The sequence below is a fragment of the Carassius gibelio genome, chromosome B5, assembly GCF_023724105.1.
Source record: "Carassius gibelio isolate Cgi1373 ecotype wild population from Czech Republic chromosome B5, carGib1.2-hapl.c, whole genome shotgun sequence".
Classification (NCBI taxonomy): domain Eukaryota; kingdom Metazoa; phylum Chordata; class Actinopteri; order Cypriniformes; family Cyprinidae; genus Carassius; species Carassius gibelio.
This window is the reverse complement of record NC_068400.1, coordinates 4,592,146-4,602,067: the sequence shown is the minus strand read 5'-3', so window position 1 is coordinate 4,602,067 and position 9,922 is coordinate 4,592,146. Positions and strand designations below refer to the sequence as shown.

At 34.2% G+C, this 9,922-nt stretch overlaps 1 protein-coding gene across 8 annotated transcripts in view; it reads left to right on the top strand.

Annotated features, from left to right (window-relative positions):
• LOC127958682 (rho guanine nucleotide exchange factor 15-like) overlaps positions 1–9,922 on the top strand; it is a 120,836-nt gene that overhangs the window by 28,942 nt on the left and 81,972 nt on the right. The window lies entirely within an intron of this gene.

The window sequence follows — 9,922 nt, the reverse complement described above, 5'->3', positions numbered from 1 at the left end:
CTTAACTCTAACCCCTTGACCACTGGGGTGTGTGAGAATAATCTGAAGAGACAGGCATCATGGTATGTTTGCTATAGTCTCTGTCACTCTGTTGTCAGTTTCTTAACTTGTTGCTAAGAGCTTATAGCAAGGCCTGCGAAAAGTATAGTTTTGCAAAAAGCTGCCAGAATCATTGTTTACAACAAATAAACATGTCATTGCTTTGTGGCCTTTGGGCAAATATTCATTTTGCAGTTTATAAAGCTGGGATGTTAAATGGGCTATTTATTAAGATTTTGGAGGTGCTTGTTTTTGCCATGTCTTCAAACACCTCATCCTAGGAATACAAATGTAGTTTAGTATCTGCATAATGATCTCAGTGTGTTATCAAAGGAAAGATTTAGAAATATTTGCTTAATTTTCTGTCTAAGCTCAAAATGTAAAACTTTTCAGATGCTACTACTGAGGATAGATGGCCCCCTACCCCTGAGTAATCTTTTACAGAATGTATAAATTACTCTTGATATCATTATTATTGATATAAAAAATACATATATTGTCATTCATGAAAAAAAGAACTGAATTATTACTACTTGAACAAAACACTGAATCCACAATTGTTTCTTGAGTGGTGCAGCAAAATGATTGCCCACCACTCTGAGTGTGTGTTCATTACTCACTGCTGTGTGTGTGAACTTGGATGGATTAAATGCAGAGCACAAAAATAAGAGTTTGTGACATCATACTTTGTCTACAGGTCCAGTCACCTTTAGAAATATATCACTTTTGATATGGGTTCTAGTTCAAATAAAAATATTGTTGTTTATCTTTGGAGCATTGATTTTTAGATGGATGTGGAGGCTTTTTAGGTTGTGTATAATCTGGTTTCTCTGACCCAGTTAGCTGGCTTTCCATACCTCCAATGCCACTGAGAAACCTGGGGTGGCCATGGGTGAAATTACACACACATAACAAAAACAGACATTCTGACATGGAATGCATATTTAAAAGTTGAATAACTGACTGTAGCACTAATTTTCAGAGAAACAATTAAGTAAACTTAACTATGATTTCGAAATATCTGCAAACCTATTATGGTAATTTTATGCTTTAGTACAGTAAAAAAGAAAGAAAAAGAAGAAGAAGAAAAAAAATCACAAATAGCACCAGTACATTATTTATCTCTAAAAAAATTAGTAAATAGTTTTTCCTAATCTAAAGTGTTACCGAAGCAGCCAGCAGAGAAGCACTTGAGAGAACTAATTCCTAAAACTGGATACTTGTAGTGTGTAGTAAATTGTTTTGTGCATCTGGGCCATTTACTTTTTTTCTCCTTTCAATATAGCAGTATATAAGAATAGCCTGATCTTAAAAAAAAAAAAAAAAAAAAAACAATCGAGTGAGATGTGTTTGATAACTTTATCATTAATTTGAAACAGTACTGAATTAAGTACTGGCAATATTTGAAACATCTAATCATCCTAAAAGTTATCTGCATGAATCAAGTGTTTTAATCCAGAGTCTTCAGATTACTTTAAATCATGTATAATATCATTTTATTATAATTTTAATATATTTTATAATCATTTTAATATTTTATTTTTAATATAATTGTTATTTTTTAAATATACTTATTGTAATTTTTTTTAATTGAAAACATTTAGTAATCATTCACAGTGCAGAGTGGAGAAAGTAGGTAAACCCGTGAATTTAGTAATATTGTAGATCCGCCTTTAGCAGCACAATCTCAAACAAATGTTTCATGTTTTTATCCATTTAGAACCATCAGAGTATTTTCCTGTAAAATACTCATTTTAATTAATTATTTGATGTCCAGGCCCTGAGGCAGTAAAATAGAGCTAAACCATGATGCTCCCTCCACCATGGTTTATATTTGGTATGGAGTTGGTGTGCAGTGGCCTTTTGCTTCTAAGAAAGGCACTGTTACATATAGCAGCTTTAAATAATTAAATAATCAAAGAAAGAGAAGAAGAATGAAAAAAAAAAAAACTGAAAAAAAACCCACCAACATTTAAAATGTTACAATGATCAAAACAAATTTCTCACCTCTTTCAAGATTGTACTTTGCGTTTTTAGAGTGATCTTTGTGGGATGTCTTCTTTTAGGGAAAGTATCAACAGTCCATTTTTCGCAATCATAGACATGGTGATCTAAAATTGATATGTCTGGTGTTTGAATAAGATTGGCTGAGCTTCATTTGAAGCCATGGCTCAAAACTCTATAAACACACACCTGTTTTCAATGTCGACATGTTGCTTGACAACCATTCTGCTAAACATTTCTAGAGACTTACATTGCTTAGTAGAAGGGTTAATACTTGTCATCAGTTAGTTGCTATATGTTTATGTAGTAACCCAGGGTTAGCTGTTTTTGGGACAAACAAACATAAATTAAAACTGAAATACAGCCTGAACGATGACAACAATAACAAACAATCACTAGACTAGTGATCATCAGATACTTGTAACAGTTTATTTTATAGATTTTATTTTAATGCCTTCCTCTCTAGAAACCATGTCTAACAAAACAAAAACAAAACAAAATACAGCTGTATGTAAACACACCTACAGCCACTTTCTCCAAAATTGTTTTATTATTTAATTATGACATAGACACAGCAATGCATCATGTTCTAATCTAGATCATGTTTTTAGTGTGTTCCAGTACAATGTACAATATATATTTCAGACCTAGTGGAGCAATAGTAAACAATAATATAGTAAGTAATATTAAATTTATAAGGTTGTGTAAGCTTATTACTTAGACGCATATCCATATAAATAATTATTATTTATAGTTTATAGTTTTCAATGGCTAGGACCTGCAGTTCCTAAAAGGAATTAAGTTTTACTACTAGACTAAAAACAGTTAAAGGGGTCATATGATGTTGCTAAAAATACCAAATACACTAAAACATTTTGTGTATTTGGTGTAATGCAATGTGTTTATGAGGTTTAAGGTTAAAAAAACACATTATTTTTCACATAATGTACATTATTGTTGCAGATTTTTACAAAGCTTATCACGCTGAAAAGCAAGGTGTTGCATAATTGGGCAGCTATGCAGTGCATTGTGATTGGAAGAATGTCCTCTTCTGGAAGGCCCTAAAAAGTATTTTTGCTTTCACAACAAAATATACAACTTCTCCACAACATGGTGTTGGCAACAGTGAGAATAAATGTTACACCGCCTTTCTTTGTGTGAACATTTGGGCGGCGTTTTGCAAATCTTCCCTAATGATGTCTTTCTTGAAAGAAAAGTTTAGTCAGTAACCAGGATTCGTGTGCTTTTATTTAAAAGGCAGAATACCTGTGTGACCCACAGTTCCATGCTCATTTACAATTGGTTAAGTTTTATCTGGAATGCATCACCTGCTAAAGTGTTTGAATTTTGCAGTCAGATGGATTGCAAGCTTGAATAAAATCTTCAATGACTCTTGAATGCTTTTCAGATGACTTCTACACATGTAATTTTGAATAGCTATCAGATCAGTGAAAACGCATGATGTGCCCATAGTGTAAACAGACCAATAGTTATTGAATAAATTTAAAATTACCTTACAGTACACTGTAAAACCGAACAGTGAAATTAATCAAATGAAATTAGTTAATTGCACTCAAATAATAACGAAAGTTAATTGGACTTAATTTAAATAAGTTCTGTTAACTCAAAAATTTGTTGTAGTGAGGTGAACTTAAAATGATTGTGTTTTATAGTTCCCAGCATGCTTTGTATCAGAAAACAAGGAAAATAAATTTAGAAATTAAGTGTTATTTTGTGTGTTTTTACACAAGATTAACATAGAGGGACATAAGTTAATACATAAAAGTTGTGTTATATTAGATTTTACAAAGGTTTATGTTATGTTGGATTTGTAGTGTTACCGTTGTGGTGAAGAGTAGAGCCTGTGGTTAGACTGAGGATGGACAGCAAAAGCCTAATTTTGAGTGTATTTCCCACATTATAGGAGTTGAAAAATAGATAAAATTATGATTGAATTACTCCCTAATTATAAGTTCAGAAATATAATTGTTTAAGATAACTCAGATAATTTAAGGCAACTGGAACTAAATTTTTTAAGTTTATGTAAACTTAAAACATTTAAAAACATCACTTAAATGTTTCTCTGTAATCTGTTACAAAATATTTTTTGAGTTCTGTGAACTTATCAGGGTTTACAGTGTATGAAAAATTTTCATATTGGAAGCTTAATGTACCTTTTTAAATAATAATAATAATAAAAAAATGATGTATGTATGTAAACATGGAGGGTTTCATGTTTTGCACTACAGTAAGTGCTGTAATAATTAAAAAAAATAAGTGATTCGTTTTTATACATATGCTTACATGCAAACATACTTTTAAAAACTCAACTGAACAATTCATTCTCTAAATAGTAGATTTGTCAGTTTCAAAACACTATCCATTGATGACACCTGCTGGTCAAAACTGTGTAAATGCAATGAGAACTCGGCCTAAATATGTACTAGGGCTGTATGGAGTATTGAGACATGTAATATATATATATATATATATATATATATATATATATATATATATATATATATATATATATATATATATAAACAAAATAAAAACATTTATTGAAAAAGATACAAGAATCACTGTACATAGGACAATGACACCTTAGTCCCAGTTGGCACATTGGGAACACATTTAAAACACTTATCCTTGGTTAGAACCGTCATCAGCTGCTTTGTCAAATTTTCCTGACTCTTATCTACGGTCTAAAATGTCTTCCCTTTCAAGTGTGATCTTCTTCAATAAATGTCTCTATTTTTTCATATTACATGGCTGGATGCTTTCTGTACAACTATTTGTGCACCTTTAACAAACCAAACATTTTCATGAAAATGTAATTATTACTATTAAAACTGAACTTATTAATTGTATTATAAATTATAATATCAGCCCGAGATTAGTTAAAACTATATATTATGCATTAGTTTATGGATTTATGCATTGAACCATCAAAATTTTTAAATGTTTCAAAACATGCCACCTTTTTTATTTAGAGCAATTATATTAATACCTTGTGTAGTTTATCACTAAACCATCCCGGTGTTAAAACATTCCAAACAATTAAAATTTTTATTAAAATCACAAGACATTTCGGTGTATATCCAAACACCTTCACCAGGAACTAACTCTGGCAAATATATCCACAAAAGTGACACAATCAACAGACCTATAGAGGTCATATAACTACTAGATTGAATGTGTGACACATGTCAGAGTAGATGGTGTTACTGCTCATGATGGTGCCACTCCTACTCTCCAGACGGAGCACCCCGATCTCTCCTTGCAGCATCATTGCAGTGTTTCCAGCACAGCATCAAAGGCATGGGACAGGTGATGTCTCAAACCCGCTTCCCAAGGTCAAGGTCAAGTCAAGTGAATTTACCTTTATTTATACAGTGCTTTTAACAAAACGGATTGTGTCAAAGTACTTTACAGTATTAGATTGGGAAAATAGTGCGTACACTCAATTTTCAGTTCAAGGCTTTTATTATATGCATGGGGGAAAAGCTGACTTGACTGTTAGCTCAGCTTAAATACAGATCTTCAGCCAAACATATTTTGCAAATTGAAAATGATTCTGGGGAATTATATTTATTCCCTAACAATAATGTTTTTACAAATTTCCTTTCTCTCTTTATGAAAACTCCTCGCTGGTCAGTGTTTTTTTTGTTGTTGTTTTTTTTTTCTTTTTGTTTTTTTGCTAAAATAAATGCCCCTACTATTTCATTGAAACAAAAGCAGGACTTATAGCAAACCCTTCAGCTTAAAAATCAATTTCTAAGGCTATCTTAGCATTTCAGGCCAGCAAGTCCACAGGGCCTACAATTTGCCTATTTAATTTTATAAGACATTTTCTGCAAAATTTTCTCCTTATTGTATTGTTTGAACACCGTCTCTAAAGGCACTTTGCCAAATTCCCTTACTGAAGCTTTGAATAGACTTTTACTGAAAATGAACAAAAATCAAACAAAAAAAAATAGTTCAGGTCATCTGTAGTTATTATGGGGTTAGATTTTACTTTGTAAGATTTGTAGGTGTTAAACGAATGAAATAAAGATATGTTTCGATATAATGGTGTATTTACATAGTTAAGTATTTGTGTGTCTTAAAGGACTTTGTGTAAGCTATTTAATTTAGGATTCTGTTAAAGAGTTTTTCTATGATCTCGGTTAGGTGTTGGACCATAATAATTGAGACACTATGTTTAACATGAAACAAGGGATGATTTATGAAATACCTGTATGCCTACTGTCATTATAGTTAATGATAAAGCATTCATAAATTGAGTTTGTATTAAATTAACAATGTTTTAATAAAATTGTATTGTCCGTTTTAAGCAGGTTTTACCCACTGCAGTGAAAAGTTGTAACAATATGCAGCTTGACCTCTCTTATGAGGGTAGGTTTGAATTCAGAAAAACAATCTGCCTAACTTTGTTAGGACTCAGTCTGTTTTATCCTTCTGAAATAATCTGACCCGTTTTCGGAAAAACTCTCTCTGATGGCACAGATGTAGCAACTATGCAAAGCCTCCTTTTCATGACAGCTGTCAACCCTTCATATACTGCTTGTCTTGCTTTCCACCAAGCTAGTGGGTCTTCTGTTCTTGAAATCAAGGTCTCTGCAAGATACCCTCTCATTTCGGCCATTGCAGTGGATGCTGGGTTTCTGATGCTGACTGCATCAGCCACTCTTTCATCAAAATCCTCCCAGATTGAAGACTGCTGTTCAGAAGGGACTGGAGGAGATGTGTGCTCAGCTTGAGTTTGCTCACCTGTACTGGACCAAACCCTTGCAGCAGCTGCACTTATGCATTTGGCTGCGTCATCTGCTGCAACAGCATCGTGAAAGTCAATTGCTGGACAATTTTTTTTTTTTTTTTTGCAATCCTCTTGCCATCAAAATGTTTTAATAAAAAGACAAAATAACTTAATTAGACCAAATATGTATATGAAAAGGAAATAAGCATAAACCAGGTGGGTTGAAATATGTCAAACACTTAAAGTATTTCACCAGTGGAAGCAGTTATATGTTCAATTAATTTACACATACCTTTCAGCACTGATTTCAACAGTGAAGAGCTTCAAAATCTCACACACATCTTTGATTATGTCCCACTCTTCAAGTGTCAGGGTTGGAAGGCTGGGGTTGATCAATGCAAGTGTTGTAATGATTGCCTCCTTCTGCAGCCAAAATCTTTTCAGCATGTAATAAGTGGAGTTCCACCTTGTTATTACACCCTGCTTAAGCTTCAGCTCTTCAAGGCCCATTTGTTTTTGTGTTGCTTTTAATCACTCTCTTGCAACATTGTTTCTGTGGACATATTCAGCAACATTCTTCACTTTTGCCAGTATCCCCCGAATGGGTTTCAATTAAGTTTAAAGTGTTGGCAAAGCATGGCCAGTGCTTCCATTCAGCTTTCCGGATAGCTGCTTTTATGTTGCTGGTATTGTCAGTCACACACAAACTTTGTTTGCAATTCCCCACTCATGACAGATCTTTTTAAGTTCAGCTGCCAGTTTGTCAGCAGTATGCCTCACTGTAAATGAGAAGCAGTCCAGAAGAAATGATGAAAGTGTAAAACTTTCATCAATGAAATGACAAGTGACTGCCATAAAACTAGTAGTTTTCCTTGATGTCCAGCAATCAGTGGTCAGACACATAGCTGAAGGTTTGCTGATTTTCACCATCACCTCTTCTTTAATTTTGCTGTAGAGCTGTGGTACCAGAGTGTTAGATATGGTCTTTCGGTTTGGTAAAACGTACTGTATGATGGATCAACTGCCTTCAATAATCTAAATCCTGTGTCATTAACAATTGAAAAAGGTTGTAAATCCAGTGCAATCATTTTGACCAACTCCTCATCAACTTTGCTTTGTCTGACAGGACCAGTTGGTGTTCTCACAAAGCTTGTTATTTGACTCTGTCTTGTCCTTTGGACACTGGTGCCAGTTCTATATATGGATGCAGAATAATTAGAAGCAGTATCAGAAGAGACTGCAGCTGTAGAAGCAGTACCTGAGGCTGATGTTGATTCTGTTGACTCCTCTTGTCTCACTTGCACAAGCAATGCAGTTGGATGCTTTGTTTGCAAGTGTCTTCTATAATTTGATGTTGATCCTCCTTGGCCTGACAAAATAATGCTACAAAGCTTGCATTTTGCTTTCTGGGGTCAAGCCTCATCAAAGTGAAGCCAAATATTGCTTCTTTTTCTGGAGGTCATTTTGTGTTGCTGCTCTTTGTACCTCTCAGCCTTGGTTGTTGTTTGTAACCTTTGCGATGCCTTTTGGATTGCCCTCGCTCTCACAGTTCTCAAATCTCAACCTCATTCTCGAGTAGAGTCGTTTGCATTGGTTTTCGGATCACCAGTACACTGAACTGAGAACCGCTTCTTTCGGACATGTCGGATTTGAGAACCGATGAGCTGATGATACTGCGCATGCGTAATTCAGCGAAAGCATGTTTGATATGAACTACCAAACCGAACAGTAATGTCATAGCACAGCAGCTGCAGCACCGCCCACCACAGGTGTCTGAACTCTATACCAGACAACTGATGCCATCGTGAGCGCAGTTGAAACAAGGATAATGGGCTAATCCAGCAAAACTTAAATTTACTTAATTACAAATAAACTGTAATGGGTTATACAGTACATAAGTGGAGCATAGTTTATGCACTGATGAAGACTAATTTATTGATGTCATAACTGTAAAGCATCCTAGTTTGCAGATCACTACCTGTATATGTGTTAATGCTTTAGGTACAAAAACCCAAATAGTAAGAAATTTATCAGATTATAATGATGTTTTAATTGACAGATGTTATGATCAGAAAAGGAAAACAACCGAACTTCCCATCACTAGTTTCTTCTATTGTCCCTTAAATTATTGTCCCTTTAATTTCATTTTTGCTCAGAGTCACTTGAATATCTATTTCTGAATTTCTAAGAGCTTGCTTAGCTAGCTTATCAACCACTTTATTAGCCTCCACTCCCACATAAGCAGGAACCCACAAAAATGTTATCAAGCTTACTTATTTATTCTTAACAAACTTACAAGAATCTCATATATAATGTCTTGCCTTGATGATTTTAGTCCACTTGTAAGACTAGGTAATGGTGCGTACGAATCAGAACAGATTACAACTAAGCTTGGTTTTACCTCCTCTATCCACTGGAGGGCTACCACCACAGCAATTAATTCTGTTGCATACATTCATACATAACCGTTATTCTCTTCTTAATACTAGTTTGAAATTGTGGAATATGCAGCAGCAGTTCTACCAGAGATAGGGTCTTTAGAACCATCACTGTAAATATTTGTAACCATGACTAATAAATCTGATCCAAATACTGCTGCATAGTAATGTTCTTAGGGGTAGCTTTCTCATTTTTATTTGTATTTCTATTTGAATGAAGTACAATGGGCATAGAGAAAACCATGGTGGAATTCTGGATACTATCACAGTTGGACTAACATCACAATCAGCAATACCAGCTACTTCTGCTTCCCTTTTAGCAATCCACCCAAAGCTTTTAATGTTTTTATTTCCATGATCCCAGCATTCTTCAATCAAGTCAAGTCAAGTCAAGTCAAGTCACCTTTATTTATATAACATTGCGTCAAAGGAAAACAGTGTGTTAATAATGCAAAATGACAGTTAAAGGCAGTTCATCACAGAAAATTCAGTGATGTCATCTCTGTTCAGTTCAAATAGTGTCTGTGCATTCATTTGCAATCAAGTCAACTATATATTCTATAGATATTCATCTATACAACACTGTAGATGAAGTGACCCCAACAAAGCAAGCCAGAGGCGACAGTGGCAAGGAACCAAAACTCCATCAGTGACAGAATGGAGAAAAAAAACCTTGGGAGAA